General features: G+C 41.8%; 1 protein-coding gene across 2 annotated transcripts in view; it reads left to right on the top strand.

Moving 5' to 3' along the window:
• Nucleotides 1-1,534: 1,534 nt before the first annotated feature.
• Nucleotides 1,535-14,955, top strand: part of COBL (cordon-bleu WH2 repeat protein) — a 174,596-nt gene continuing 161,175 nt past the window's right edge. The window contains exons 1-4 of one of the 2 annotated variants that reach the window (XM_068936152.1): nucleotides 1,535-1,757; nucleotides 2,083-2,274; nucleotides 4,047-4,153; nucleotides 8,138-8,382. The gene's annotated coding sequence lies outside the window, so the exon portion shown is untranslated. Of the gene's footprint in view, nucleotides 1,758-2,082; nucleotides 2,275-4,046; nucleotides 4,154-8,137; nucleotides 8,383-14,955 lie in introns of those variants that run through there. The other variant, XM_068936146.1, reaches the window with a different exon arrangement.

Here is a 14,955-nt window from a genome sequence, read left to right as displayed (position 1 = left end):
TAGGTCTGGTTTAGGGCAGGGTTTTTCCTGTTTTTTTTCCTAATGTAGCTTATCAAAAGGTGCATCAGGAGACCTTTAAGAAAATTTTGAATTAAAGTAATAAAAGCCCCACCCATTTTTTTTTGTTAGCGCCAAGGTACCTATAACTATTTAAGTAAAGATAAACCTTATAAAAGTTTCCATTCTCCTTTTATTGAGGTGCTAAATAGCCCTAGACTGGGCACATTTCTGGTCTGGCCTTTCTCTTAGGCACAGCTTTCCTAGAAAGCTCTCCTGGCCTGGGCGGTTTGTGTTGTTCTGTACAACACAATACCTGGAGGAAAAGGAGCAACAGGTACTTGGTGGTCAGGTTTCATGCCTGGAATAATCTCAGAATAAGAAATGGTTCATATCCAATCTTTCGTCCTGTTAATTCCTAAAAGAGCCTGAAGTCTTTGTTTCAGGTTTATGAACGTTTTGGGGCAGGAGGGAGAGGGGGAAAAGCTTATTTCAAATTGCCTTTTGTTACCTTTGCAGTAATAGCTCCATTTGGACGAATCTTCAAAAGCACCCGCTGAATCCTATGAAATTTTTGGACTCCAGTATTTCAAGGGCAGAGGCATAAAGTAAGGGAAAGGGTTTGGGGGTGTGTGCTTGTTTTGTTTTTTTAAATCAAGACATCTGCTTAGGCATTTTCATGGTGCACCCCCCCTTAATTCATCAGCACAGGTGTTGATTTGATACCTCTAATTCACATGTTCCTAAAAGTTTTAGGATCCTTATGTACCGTAGAGTTTTCTCAAATCATTCAAAATGATGCTTCTGGCAAATTTCTCCAACCTAACTTTCTTGACGAGATGCTGAAGTACTACAAGAGCTGTGCGTAAACCCTGACCATGAGCTGTTTTATTCTTTTCTCTGCCCCTTCCTTATAGATTTTGACAGTGTTTTCTTGCATGGCATTTAGAATAGCTGTTTTTTGTGGGGCAGGGTAGGTCCTGGCCATTCACATCACCACGTATACAAGGCATTACGTACTGAATTATGATGGATTTGGTATGAAACATAGCTTGAATTTTTTTCACATTCAGTTTTTAATGAGATCTCTGCTCAGGGGCTTTACCAGCCCTGAGGCAGCAGAATCCTCTGTGTGTGTTCAGTAGTTTGATGCCCAGAGAACCTCTCAGTTTGTGGAAACCTATGCAGGACCCTGCTTGGGATCAGCACCCCCCCCCCCTTTTTTTTTCTTTTAAATTTCTCTTACCGGTCCTCAGTACATGAGGTTGTGTTTTATTCTTTACCTTCATAGCAGTTTTGTAACTTGAGCAACAAGGACTGCGAAGAAAACGTGAGGAAAGAAAATGACTTTTCTCCTCCTTTCTTGTACTAGTAAGTTGTTATTTCCTAAGGCTATCTCCTTAACTGCAGCTGCTGTCTGCGCCTGGGAATACTAGAAGAAATAATATTATGGCTGAGTACAAGCAGCTTAATCTGTGGTTTTGATTTCTTCTGCATTTGCCACCAGGCCCTCTGGGAGGCGAGGTTATGCTACTGAGATTGAACAGGTTCTTCAAGCACATTCAAGCGCCTGCTTTGTTTTCCCCGGACTGTTTTTCACGGTTGGTGGCAGGAAAGTTTCTTGCCACTCCCTTATCTGAGGTTTATGTCAGGGACTGCTGGTACGCGGTGCTCCCTTAGAACTCGCTCCAGTTTGGCAGCGCTCGCTCTTCTTGAGTCACTGCAACGCGGGCAGGGATTTTCCTCGACGTTGGATGTAGGTAGGTAATTTCTTGCTACTGCGGGCGTTTTGAGAAGCTTCCCCAACAAAAGTCAGGCTCCCAAATTGGTACTGAGACGGCACAGCTGCCCATGCGGTTAGAGAATCGGAAAAATAATGGGCCAGCCCTGAGACCCGGCCGTGGAGCTTTCTGCTCTGGGTGTTGTGCTTCGCTGAATAATCACGTACTTGCTCTAAGTGCATATTCGGGATATCTCTGCCTGCCAGGGTCAGTTTGAATCTCCTTTCACAAGTGTTTTAACACGTGTTGTTGCCGTTTATGCAATGAGTGCATTTTCTCATGGTCCTGATTTGACTTCCCACAGACGAGACTTAAGTGTATCTGCAATATCCCAGTGAATCATCAAAATAAGCCTGTCACAGAGAAACGGCGATACCAGATGTAATACCTCTTGAGATATAACTCTGCTGGTGTGAGTCTTCACCTAGAAGCCTCTAGAAATGGAGCGGCTCAACCCCGGATGACACTAATAACCAGCCAAACACCCTGCAAATTGGTAATTTTTCTTAGAGAGAAAGGAACGTTGCTGTAAACCTAGGATAAGCAAAAAAGCAGAACATAACGTAAAAAAAAGAACAATAGTTTTTTTCAGTTGTTAGTGGATATGACCCCATGCAGGTAGTCTGGTGGGCTTACTAGTAGTCAAAGTGCTCCAAAGTGATAGATCTGGACTAAATCATAAAATTAGCTGCTTCCCGCAACTCTGCGCGTGGTTCGGACGGTGAGGTGCACTTGTCCCGCTGATGTTATAACCGTAGGCCTAGCAGGACTGCTTGCTGGCAACCAGATAACTTCTCTCTTTTTTTTTTTTTTTTTTTTTTTCCTCTCTCCTAGAAAAACTTCCCTTTTTTCTCCTCTGGGGGTTTATGATTCACTTCCCCCTTCTCCAAAAAGACAAAGAAAGCCCAGCTCATGTGCAGTTATCACTGCACACTCCCTGGGAGAGGCTGACAAACGTGGGTGTTTACTCTTTTAAAATCTCTATGGAGAATTTTTTCTTTTTCCTCTTCACCCATAGGTGGAGTGGAGAACTCTCTCCCTTGACGCTTTTGACCGGAAGCTTGCATTAAAAATAGGACACTAGCTTTCTTGTGGCATTAGAGATGATCCAAAATCTTTGCGTTGTTTCCCTAACCTCTTTTTTTGGCCAACTTGCCTTTGCCTTTGTGTGGCTGTTATCCTTCACCTGCATAATGCAAATATACCAGATAGGGCAAAATATCCGTGTCTTTTTGGCTCTCCTTCTCTCTTACTAGCATAATAATGCAATGTTTGTAACACAGAGACTTTAGGGCACCTTTATGCCAAACAAAAAATTGTTTATTCTTTACTGTTTGTATTCCTATATTTTGTGGGGGAAACTTTTTTCCAAACCTACCCTTTGATTCTAAATTACCCGAAGTGTCCTTACAAATTGCTAACAGCCCCAAATAGCATGCAAAAAGGTTGCACAACATACACATTCCTGAGAATTAATGTTTAACAACAGAGTGCCGCTACTGAGAAGAGATCTGTAACAGTGCCTGTTTATATAAGAACCCTTTGCATATCTCTGGCAGTGAGGAGCAGATCTCGACAAAATTTACACCCAAGTTACACTGGCCTTACGATCCCTTTACTCTTGTAAAGCACAGCAAAGCAGACTGTCTGCAAAATGAGCATGTGACCTTAGTACAGGGACTCTTTGTTGACCCCTCTTCTATTTGCAATTTGTTTGTAGGCATCTTAGATAATGTTGCTGCACTTTAATCACATTTTATTTTGTGCAATTACCTAAAAACAAGTATAGGTGTTCAGCTGTGAGGTCACAGTCATGAAAACATATATAAATTTCAGCAAAAGTAGGAATACACACATGCATGCTCTGCTTGTGTTTGCTGAGGTCAGCTTGGGCTCCCTGATAATAACTCCAAACATTAATCGAGGTCAATGTCCCATTATCATATCCAAAGATAAGCTCCTCTTCCACAGGGGCAGAAATGTGTCACTGTCTTCATGGGTCAAATAGATTTTCTGTTTTTTAACTATTAGAAATAAAGTCTTTTGCTGTTTGTTTGTTTGTTTGTTTTCCCACAGCTAAAATAATATTTTGCTTGCTTATACTTGGACTGTTTACTAGTGGATCAGGGCTGATGGGCTGTGACCTTCAGAAGTTAATATGTTACATAACAATAGCATAAAACATTGTTAAGTTAGCAAATGGTAGAATTAGTGTCAGCTCCGGAGAGTCTCGAATCCAAGTGCCTTAACTGCTCCGCTGTTTCACAGGACTCGGAGCATATTGCCGTCGTTTCATGACTGCTTGAAGCAGTCGCTGCCATTGAAGGAAGCAGCCACACACTCGCACACCCCTCAAATCAGCTAACCTATCTCGGGTAACAGAACTCTTCTCTGTTTTCTGTGTTATTTTATTTTATTTTTTCCTCCTGGCTTTAGCCTGGATGGTTCCCAGGAACAGCTCCCAGCAAGGCTGTAGCGGTGCTTGGGTTCAGTGGGGAGCAGCGGGGCTGTCCCCCCTGCCCCACTTCGTGCCAGGCGGAGACAAATAATATTGCTGTGTGCGTTCTGCGGAGGGGGGAAAAAAAGAGGGAATGGTATTGCTGGGGACAGACAGGCAGGCGAGACTGCTTCTTTCATAAATGGTGCCAACTTAGATTAGCTTGAAGTGGACTATGAAACTGCAGCCTAAATTAAGTTTCATCCCATGTACCCAGTATTATTCATAACTGCTCAGAGCCAAGGAGTCGGTGGCAGCCTGGGGTAGTATTTAATTACCTTAATATGACATTGTCCTTTTTCTTCCTTCCTAGAATCTCCTTGTTCGCTTCCTTTCCCGACTAACAAGATAGACTACCCTGTCTTAGCAGTGCCCCAGACTAGCCTCCATCCTACAAACCTTGTAGCAGGGATCCTGCAGGAAAAAGCAACGTATGGTCATTTAATTAAAACCCTGCTGCATCGTTATTCAGATGTAACCCTTCTGCCAGGGCTTGGCTGGCAGTAAAAAGGGCTGGGTTCAAAGCTAAGGCAGCCACTCCTAAAACAGTGACTTGAGGCCACACCTGGAAAGCGGGAAAACTTTACCAAGCTTACTAATTTTTCCGATTTGCAAACAGGAATCAAATGGCTGACAAAGTTTTTGTTTGGTTGGTTTTGGTTTTTTGAGGGAGAAAACAAAGCACTAACCAGGTAGATAAACAGAGCAGTAGTAACTGATTGTTACAGTTATTCTTTAACTATAAAATTCATAACCTTTTCCTCTAGGAAAGCAATTCCTAGGCTGGACCTTTTCCCATCATCAGCTGTAAGTGACAGCTAAGTGTGGTTGGGGAACGAACCCCAGTTTCAAGCGACTGCTGCCGCAGCAACTGCTCAGCTCTTGGCCGGCTGCTCCTGGCCCTCAGCTGTTCTTTGAGCTTGACTGAGTGCACAACTCGAAACAAATCTTCAGGGAGGCACCGAAATTGTTTTTTCTGTCTCCTACACTCGTACAAGCCTGTAACGCAAAATCTGGTGACCTCCTTGCTAGCTAAGCACAGCTGTTAACCTTGCACCCACTTCTGGAAGTTATTGCCTTAGCCTCGGATAGCCATTTACCCAGATAACATTTCCACAAAGCTGCACATAAATTACGAAACCATAAATATTACTATAGCTGCAAACTTTTCTCTGGTTTGTAACTCGCTGTTTCTCAGCAATGCCTTGTATGCATAGTAACAAAACATGCCAAGAAAACTGTTTGGGGCATGGCTGTTGGTGCTTTCTGTTTGTTTCCCCCTTGCTCTGCTGCCTGTCCAAAGAGCAGTGGTCTGCTGGGGGTTCCCTCCCTTCCAGGCACAGAGGGGGGCCTACCTTATAGTTTAAGGCACTCTCTGAGCTTGGTAATGACCCAGCTAGGCTTGGCCAAGTCCTTAAAGAAGGATTTCAGCTATAGTAAGCTGAAAGGGGGGAGGGCACTAAAACCTTCAGTTTTTGTTGTTGTTGCTTTTTTCTCTTTAGGAATTCTATCACATCCTGTCATATAGAAGAAAAAAAGCACGTGTAGCAGTGATTTAGAGGCACACTGCTTCTGGGGAGTGACACCCTTTGGGAACTCTGATGGCAGGGATGAGTAAAGCACCCTGCACATGCCAGACTATCTCATTTGCTTCACAATTTTGCAGCACTTAAACCTGGAAGCTCTGTTTTACGTTGTGGAAGGGATCGGAGAGGCTAGCAGGAGCAGGGTGTGACCCTGCAGAGAAGCTGTTACTCTGCATTCCTCATGCGGCACAGGCTGCTGTAGGTCTCTTATGACAACCTACCACAGAAGTTGAGCTCCACCTCAGATCGTCTTGCACAAGAAGCAAAGTGTGTTGCCAGACTATGGCAGCACGCATAAACGTTTACAGATGGGAGCTGACTGCCCTCCTACGTGAGGGCAGGACCATCTGACGAGCACAAATGCTAATGCCCTTTTAGTTGCTACTGTGCAGTCCACCATTTCTGGGAAGCATTTGCTTCCAAAATCACAGCCAGTGACTTCACGCATGCACGTATTCCCTGTCTCGCAGGTGAGGCAACCTCAATCTTGCTGAAGATTATCTTCTGTGCGTACAGGTAGTGAGGATAAGCAGAATACTGATTGCATGGAACAGTGAGACATCTTCACCCAAGCCATGACCTAGGCCCACAGAGATGGCTGTTATTCTACATAGCTGGTTACCGTGTGTGCATGCATACAGGGTCTTACTTGAGCAGACTCTTACTTCCTTCAAAAATACGTGGACTGGTGGTATGCCGTATGCAGAACATGTATGAACGGTTGAAATGTCACCCTCACCCTCCTGTTTATCGTTTTCCCTTGGAAAATTGCAGGGAAGCTGTAGACTGTTACGTCTCAGTTGAGTAGGCAGTTTGAAAATTAAATATCGTTTTGAGTTAAAATTTCCAAAGATTTACCTATGCATTTTGATTCAGTACTGTTCATTGAAGTCAGTGTGACTTTTGGGGATTAAAATGCCAACTAGTGCTGTGAAAGCACTTCCATTGTTATTATAGGCATTGATTTAATGCATTTTAGGAGGGTTTACACTTTCACTTATCATCACCTATTAAAAGAAGAAATAAGTATATAGAGATCTGTGGTCTTTTTTAATAGATCATCACATTATGAATAAGTATAACAAATGAAAGTATTCTTTAAATCTCTGTGGATACATATCTCTCTACTAAAGAGGTTGTGGTGCATGTTTTAGACCCACAGCAGCTACTAAGGTGTTTTTAGTGATACTTGCATTGCGTGAAAAGATGAATCTCTGCAGGACAAGAATCTCTTGTTTTGCACTCTGTCATCCCTCTCTGCTGAGAGAGGAGACGGTGGAGAAAAGGTGGGCTTTGGCTCCCTGCCTCCTCATCTGGAAAAGAGAGTTGTGCCAACACGCTGGGTGACGAGCACCATGCCAGATGTAGGCTGCTGCAGGCAATGTGCTTGCCACGGAGGCCAAGGAGAAACCAAGCGCAGCTCTGGGCACCACGCTTTGCTTTCTGAGCTGTCCCTGCAGCAATGCTGTGGCGCTCCGCCCTGCTCGCAGGCCTTGAAGCAAATTCACAAGCAAACCTTGTAAGCTGGATATTCAAGTCAGCTGCCGTGAACAGTAGGAAATTGGTTTTCTTTATTTATAAATGAGGGTTGTTCTGTATGTGTTTTTCCAAAGTAACTTTAAGTAGCCGCTTTGTACTCTTAATGCACAGAACCGGAGGTAATCTTCATACTGTACATTCCCTGGATAACTGCAGATGACTCATCTGAAGAAAGGGAGTGTTGTTTCATTTTAATTATGTCATAATTTATACCCCGCCCCTAGTCTAACATTAGAGTGTAAGGAGAGCTGACAACCTAAGAGAGGAGAGAGAAATAAAGCAGTTCCAAAGGTTAATTGACCATCGTATGTAAGGTAGAGGATATTAAAGCACTTCAGAAACTCCTTTTTCCTTGATGTTGTCTGGTCAACGGTAGATTCCTCTGAAAGCTAATGTAGATAGAGAGGATTCTTGGGTGCACCAATATGAGTGACTAAAGGTATGATTAAGATATGATTAACTTCACATTCAGGAGGAAGAGGGGTGAAAATTATAGAAAAAGTTTGTGTAAAATGCCCAGTCATTACTGCTCGTGTTTGCAGGTGATATGAAAAATTGGGCAAAGCCAGCTGCAACCAGTGGAAAACCTCTCACTGATATGAGTAGACTTTGGATCAGGCCGGTGATGTTCTCCGGATGAGCCATGTTCCCTCTCTGCACATCAATTTATCCAGTCTCTTCCCGAACGCTTGTTAATTCAAGATTTTTTCTTTTTTCTAATTATGTGTCACTTGCAGGAGCAGGGTGAGGAAGGTGACCGCAGACACTTCTGAAGAGAAAAGCGTTACCCTGCCTTGTTCCCGGGTGCCCGCATCTGTCCAGCAGCACGGTGGTGAAGCAACTTTGTACTTTGTCTCAGCCCTAGTTCTCCTGGTTTGGTACAACTGGACATATTTGGAAGACCTCCATTCTTCTTCCTTTGTCCTACCCAGCTACCTGATATCGTCTGGAAATAAAGCTAAGAGGCAGGATTGGTCTCAAGGTATGTTAGCGAAGTAGAAGACAAAAGTATTACTGTTTTGTCATGTATATGATGTCAAGTTGTAAAGCCTCTGAAACGTATGAAGGGTGGTCTACGGGTTAAGACACCTTTGCTGTGAAAGATCCAGGTTAGGCCTCAGAAGGGAGGGCAGTGGGAAGCGACCCTCTGCGGCTGTGGACAGGCAAGGTCGTGGCAGTGATTAAAAAAAAAAAATTGTTGTACGTAATGACAATCCAGATATGCCCACTGGGAATTCTTTAAGGTAAGTTTTTTCTTTATTTCTCTCCTCGCATTGTAACCTGAGTCTGAGTGACATATAAGGCTTCATGCAGTTCAGTCATCAGACTTTATCTGCCTTCTCTGGATGCTTTCTTGGTCGTAGCAGCCACTGAAGCTCTATCCTTAAGGGCTCTGATTCTCATATTAATATAACTCAGTGATTACAACAGTTTAGGGGGTGGAAATGCATGATAGGTATGCCTTTTGGAGAACACTTAATAATTTCAAGCACACAGTTATTCAAGTCCATGTTCAGTTTATGGAAAATTCTAGAGATAAAATGTTGAAGAGTCCTATTTTTATTAACCAATCAAAGAACATAAGCGTAATATTGGCGAGTTTTCACATGTATGTAAATCTTTGTGTGCTTTAAGATGTTGTTTAGCTAAGACCACCGTGAATTAAGTAACTGAATAGAAATAGCAGCACCAAGAATGCTGCTCTTCTGTTTTTTTGGCATAAATATGTATGTATATGTCTGTATTTGTAGCATATTACTTTTGATAAAAATATAGGACCAAACGCTGTTTTCATTTATGTTGCAGTAAATCAGGGTTAACTGCCTTATGTGAGGTGCATCAGATGTGATACAAGTATGAAATGAGAGTTGTGTAAGTAACTACGAAAAAGCTACAAAATCTAGGGGTTTTTTTTTATATCGATCTTGAAATTTTATAATGAAATCTTGAGATACCAGTATTACACTAATCATTGAAACTTTCTAAATTTCAAGGAGAAACTGTATGGAAACATCTAATTAAAAGTGGGAGAAATTTTAACCCAGACTATGAGCTATAAAATAGTTTTGGACTTTTAAAATAAACTTTTATCTCATACAGTGCTACATATTTAGAGAGGACTGTAAATGGATATAATTCTTCTGATTATAGCTTGACCACATTATACATAGGAAAATAGAAATAGCCTTCTTGAAATAGAAACTCTGGTGTTAAGTATTCAGGAGCTCACTTTAGAATTGTTTTTTAAGGGCAATCAGTCATTGCAAGGACTAACTTACTTCAAAAGTGACTTCACTACTTAGAAGCCTAACTCTCAGTTAAAAGCCAGGGTTAGAAGAAGGTATTCCTCACTACCATTATTTACAACATAAACACGTTCAAAGGAAGGCTGGGTTACAATATATAGGAGGGGCCCCCAAGTAGTTTACGCAGCGAAGCTGCATTTTGTCGTACATGTAATGTGCTATATAAGGAAAACTGGAAATATGCCATGTGAATAGCTTATACAGAGATTTTTATTTTCTTAATTAGAAATAGACAATACTTGGAATGTCCCTTCTGCTGTCTTCTTGTTACTCCTACCCTGCTTTACAAAAGCATAGTCTATCTGTAGCTGAATCACTGGAAAAGCATCATGCCCAAGCAAAGTGTTATGCTATGACTTCACACCACTTCTAAATGAACTATTTCCAGAAAAGTGAGCTTCTGTGCAAATAACTTTCCATTAAAGTTCTTTGTTTCCCTTTCTGCTAGCTCTCTTGGGCTGAATGGTCCTAAAGATGTACTTTTCTTTCAAGAAAATACTGATTCTAAGCCTGGCACAACACATTCTTGTTAGAGAAAGGAGTAGTGTTCAAGGGAGTTTGAGCGGTGCTGGCATTTGGGAGGCAGCGAGTCTCCTCTCTGAAATGTTGCTTTGACAGTGTCAAGCTCTCCTTGGCTTGATGAACAAAGAGCAAAACCCTTGCAGCGAGGAAAGGCTGTAAGCAGGTCACCCTGACCAACGCTCTCAAGAGGGATTACCCAGTTCAGTACAGCAAAGCTACTTTTTACGTAGATTAGCTAATGTTTTGATTCAAACTTATTGTGCAGGCTGGTAAAGCCTGCCCTAATGCTTTTTCCAGTCATATAATATGATATGCTCTTAAAGATTAATTTTACATTTTCACTGGATAATTTTATTGCCTTCTTTTACATGGTTCGTACAATAATGCAAAAATATAACAGATGAGTATGAGTCATGCCACTCTTTTTCTCATTTTGGGAAGAATCTTACAGCAGCATTTTCCCTCGGAAGGTTCTGAACATAGCTGTGCCTGAACACGAGATCTGACCCTTTCGGTGAGATCAGCAGTCAGTCAAGTTAATTATCCTTTAATTGGTGTTGGTTTAATTGCAGACTAGCGCTGGTGTTTCAGTTCCTGGAAAAAAAAAAAAAGTTTGCATGGTAGAGAACAGTGGCTACAGATGACTACTTGTCCAAAACATATAGACGGAAATGTTACAGAAGAGCAACCATCTGGAAAACTGTTGAAGAAAAAAAGAAAGAATGGTAGAATAAGCATTTAATCAACGTGCAGCTTTTAAAACAGAAACCTTAAAGAGTCTACACTTCTTAGATTCAAGACTATGTCAGCACATTACAGAGACGTATCAGCTTCGGTCTGTTACACTGATGTCTGCTGTGTCCACTTTTAACCGCATTTAATAAAACCCTCTTTTAATTTCCTGATGGCCAGGTTCACAGAAACTCCTTGTATTTTATTTATTTTAACCATTTTCCCTTCTCCATTCATGTATATCATATTCCATACTCTGCATGTGTGGCCTGAAATACTCTCCAAGGCAAAAGGACCCTGGCTTTCTATAATTTTTCCCGAAGCGACAGTGCTAGATCTGTCCTGCAGGTCCTGAGCACTCATGCTTGGCCAGCTCTGAATCAAGTGACTTCTGTTCAGCAGTGATGCACACATAGCTGCTCTTTCCCCTCCGCCTCTCTCCAGACCACGCTGAGGTCTGGAAGCAGAAGCAAATGGTCGAGCAGAGGTTTCCTCAACAGCTTTTTCCAAGCAAAGGCTGGGAAGGGCTCTCCAGCCTTTTGCATCAAGCAAGCAATTGTGCACACTCCCAGTTCCTTCTTCCAGGTGTTTAATGCCCTCCAAACTCTTGACCAACTTCAGTTAAGTTTCAGGAGATAAAAGAAGAAGGTTCTCTGAAAGGACCTACCTTTCCGGACAGAATAGGTCTAGAGATAACTAAAGACAAAGGGCAAACTTGAGTATTTCTACATACACAGTAGGTGATTATCTGATAACTCAGAAGTAATACAAATGATCCTGGCTGTAGCTACATAATATAAAATATAAAACCTATGTCCATATCCCTGCGTTTGTTCAGATGGCTTCTTTGACGTGTCGTCATATGATTTACTACCTTTATTCGTTCTTCCTCTCTTCCTTGGGAGACCCAATTACATCGTAGACTTGTTAGACTAAAACTCCAAAACCATATAGAGAAATAAGACTGCTGTTCCTTGGATTCTCAGAGCAGGAACTAGTTTTTGTTCTCTCCTGAATGTGGTACACTTTGGTATTGAATCATAAATGAGGCTCCTAGGCACGGCGCTAGACAAGTAAGAGAAACAAAAGATGTACCAGACACTTGTCAGTGATTTGCTGCATGACTATGGACAGAGCCAAGGCCAATTTGCATATCCCAGTTCCCCCTGGAGTGCCTCTAGGCATTAAATGACTGTGTCTTTCTAAAGCAAATTCAGCCTCTCGGTTTTCGATAATGTCACACTAGTATCGTATAGACTAGCGATGACTTAATATTTGTTCAAAAAATTTTGTGTCCGTTTTATTTGGGTTTTGACAGGCTTCTGTAAAATCAATGTAATTTGCTCGTGGCTATTTTAAGTTCCCAATAAAACCAATTGGACCTATAGGGCTAAATCCCCAAACAGCTTGTTGGAGAAGGGTGGTTCTGGGACTCGAGGGTCTGAGAAGCCCAGGAAGTTTAATTTCCCTTCCATTTTTCCTGCAGATAGAAAAATAAAGGAATTTCATGAGCTTGAGGCTACACAGCTCCAGTTGTTACATAGTCAGGAATTCTGCAGTTGTATAGCAAATAAGAGAGTACTCTTATATAAGGCTTAAACTGCAACTTTCAGATTGCTTGGAGTGGAAAAAAGAGTTGAGTTTAGGTGGCAAAAATGTGTATTTGCTATTAACTAAAATTGCCCACATTAGCTAACTTCTATTCACAATCTTTTCTTATTCTTATTCTTAGGCTAAAACCTGGCTTCAAATTCTAGGATGATCCTCAAGCAGCTAAGTTGTAGCAAAAGATATAAACTGTGCTAGATTCGAGAAAAAGTCTTGGATAACTGGTGTATATTAGCTAATCCTGACCTAACGTCAACCTCTTTTTGCTACATTAGAAAAAAAAAATTCATTCCTATTATACTTGTCTTACTAGATTCCTTACATATTCAGTTAGGTTTATACTGTAAACTAAAATTCCTTAAACATGGCAGGCCAGTTTTATCTGAAAAAGAATGAAGTCTTAAAGCTTTTACTCCGTAATATAATTAGCAGTGAAGGTCAAGAAAAATAGGAATCATGTTTTGAAGACTGGATAAGAGTGGAAACATGAAGTTGCATTGCTGTTTAATAAAGTATCATTTTGTAAGGTATTTCATAGCAAGGCTAAGGTATTTCATAGGTATTTCATAGCAGAGATGTTATCATCAAAATGCCTTAACAGTCTTAGGAAATATATTGAGGACGTCATCTAAATGGAGATGATTAGTCATGAAACTGTATGGACAGGAGAAGGTTAAAAAGCCGGTCCGGGCTGGGATTGCATATACTCAATCTCGTAGACGTTTTATGAGATTTGCAAATACTTGTACAGCCCCTCTCAGGGCTAATGCCCAATGCCTAAAAAATTAGCACAGCCTCCCGCTTGTGGAAATTACAGTGCACAGTAGAATCGCTCCCTTGGCTCCTTTTGAGAATTGGGCCAGGTACCAAGTTGCCTGGCAAAAGGCAAATACCCAGGTCGTACTGCAAAGAGCGGCTCTACGTACTCCGCTTGGACCCTCAGCTGGCTAACCACGACTGCAGGATTTTGGCTACGGACAACCTGTGCTGCTCTTCCTAGCCCTCTAGAGAGGTATTAAGACGATGATTTCAGTGATTAATAGGTTTTCACTCTTTTGCTGTGCTGTACAAAATGAAGTGAACATAAGAAGCTGATACCATCGTTTACTGGTTCGCGCCTTGTTGTGACAGCCTTTATATGCCTACAGAAAGAAGATGGTATCAAACAGAAAATGTGTTCACTGATGTGAAATAGGAGAGGGTGAGGAAAACTGGAACATCAGCAGAGCTACAGATGTGCAGGGAAGATAGTGAGGTGGTTGCTCCATGAAGTAAGAGCAAAAGAGATCAGTAGCGGTGAGAGTCCCTTACAGGGCAGCAGGGTGGGTCTGAGCGGCGCAGATGGGAGTAGAGAGAAGTGGGTGGCAGGAAGGCCCAACACACCTTTGGAGTGAGGAAATACTGGCATGCAGGTGTATCACAGTGTAACAGAAATCACTCTTGAGACAGAGGAAGTTATTTCAGGTTTTTGAAATAAATGGAGCAGCGTAGGTATGATGTAGACATGGGAAGGCCTGGGGCTCCTGTATGCGTTTTGTGCCCATGCAGCCTTAGCATATATTCTAGGATAGGAAAGAGTACATTTAGGTTTAGGAGGAGAAAAGGGAGATGTAAAGGTAAGCAAATGATGAACAGAGCTATGAAAGCCAGTTACCACAGTTTAACAGATAACGACTCACCGTAACAATTCCTTGTGACTGACAGCGTGCATTCTCTGAATCCACTCCACCTGCAAAATACCCATGTAAAGTAGCCTATTTCTTTTCATAATGAGGCAAATTAAGGACATGCATGTAGTTCATTACTATAGCTCAGATGACCGGGGTAACTATCAAAGCATGGTGACTGAATCAATGTATATTGGTCACTTCAACCAACTTAAACAGGGAAATTAAGGATCAATGATGTTTCATTTTTGCAAATTTGTGTTTCTGTTCCTCTAACTATGGCTGGGGGAGTCAGCTGCCTCTCTTACCATTGGGCCCTCTGCATACACGTTGACAGGACAGGTACGGAGAAGGGGGAACAGAAAACAGCTTCTTAACCTTCTGCTGGGAAGAAGAGCCAGGAATTAAGGGGAGAGATCTAAAATCATCAAAGTGAGAGGAGATGAAATTAAGGGTGACTATATTACAATAAATCGTTTTGTTATACACAGAGATAGATGCACAAAAACAGATACTGTGATTAGAATGCAGAAGCCTTGGTACAAGACAGAAGAAGGTGGGGGTTTACTGAAATCTTCCATTCATGCAATACAGAAAAAATGAACGTTTTTTTCCTTTCTATTATTAGCACATTAATCCAGTGTCTAAATGTTTCCAAGGATTTATGATCTGCCTGGGGCAGCATTTTCTTGCAGATAGCAATGCCATCGTTTCCATGCA

The sequence above is a fragment of the Struthio camelus genome, chromosome 2 (genome assembly GCF_040807025.1).
Source record: "Struthio camelus isolate bStrCam1 chromosome 2, bStrCam1.hap1, whole genome shotgun sequence".
Lineage (NCBI taxonomy): Eukaryota > Metazoa > Chordata > Aves > Struthioniformes > Struthionidae > Struthio > Struthio camelus.
Note: the sequence above shows the minus strand (reverse complement) of the source record. Positions and strands in the feature narration are given on the sequence as shown.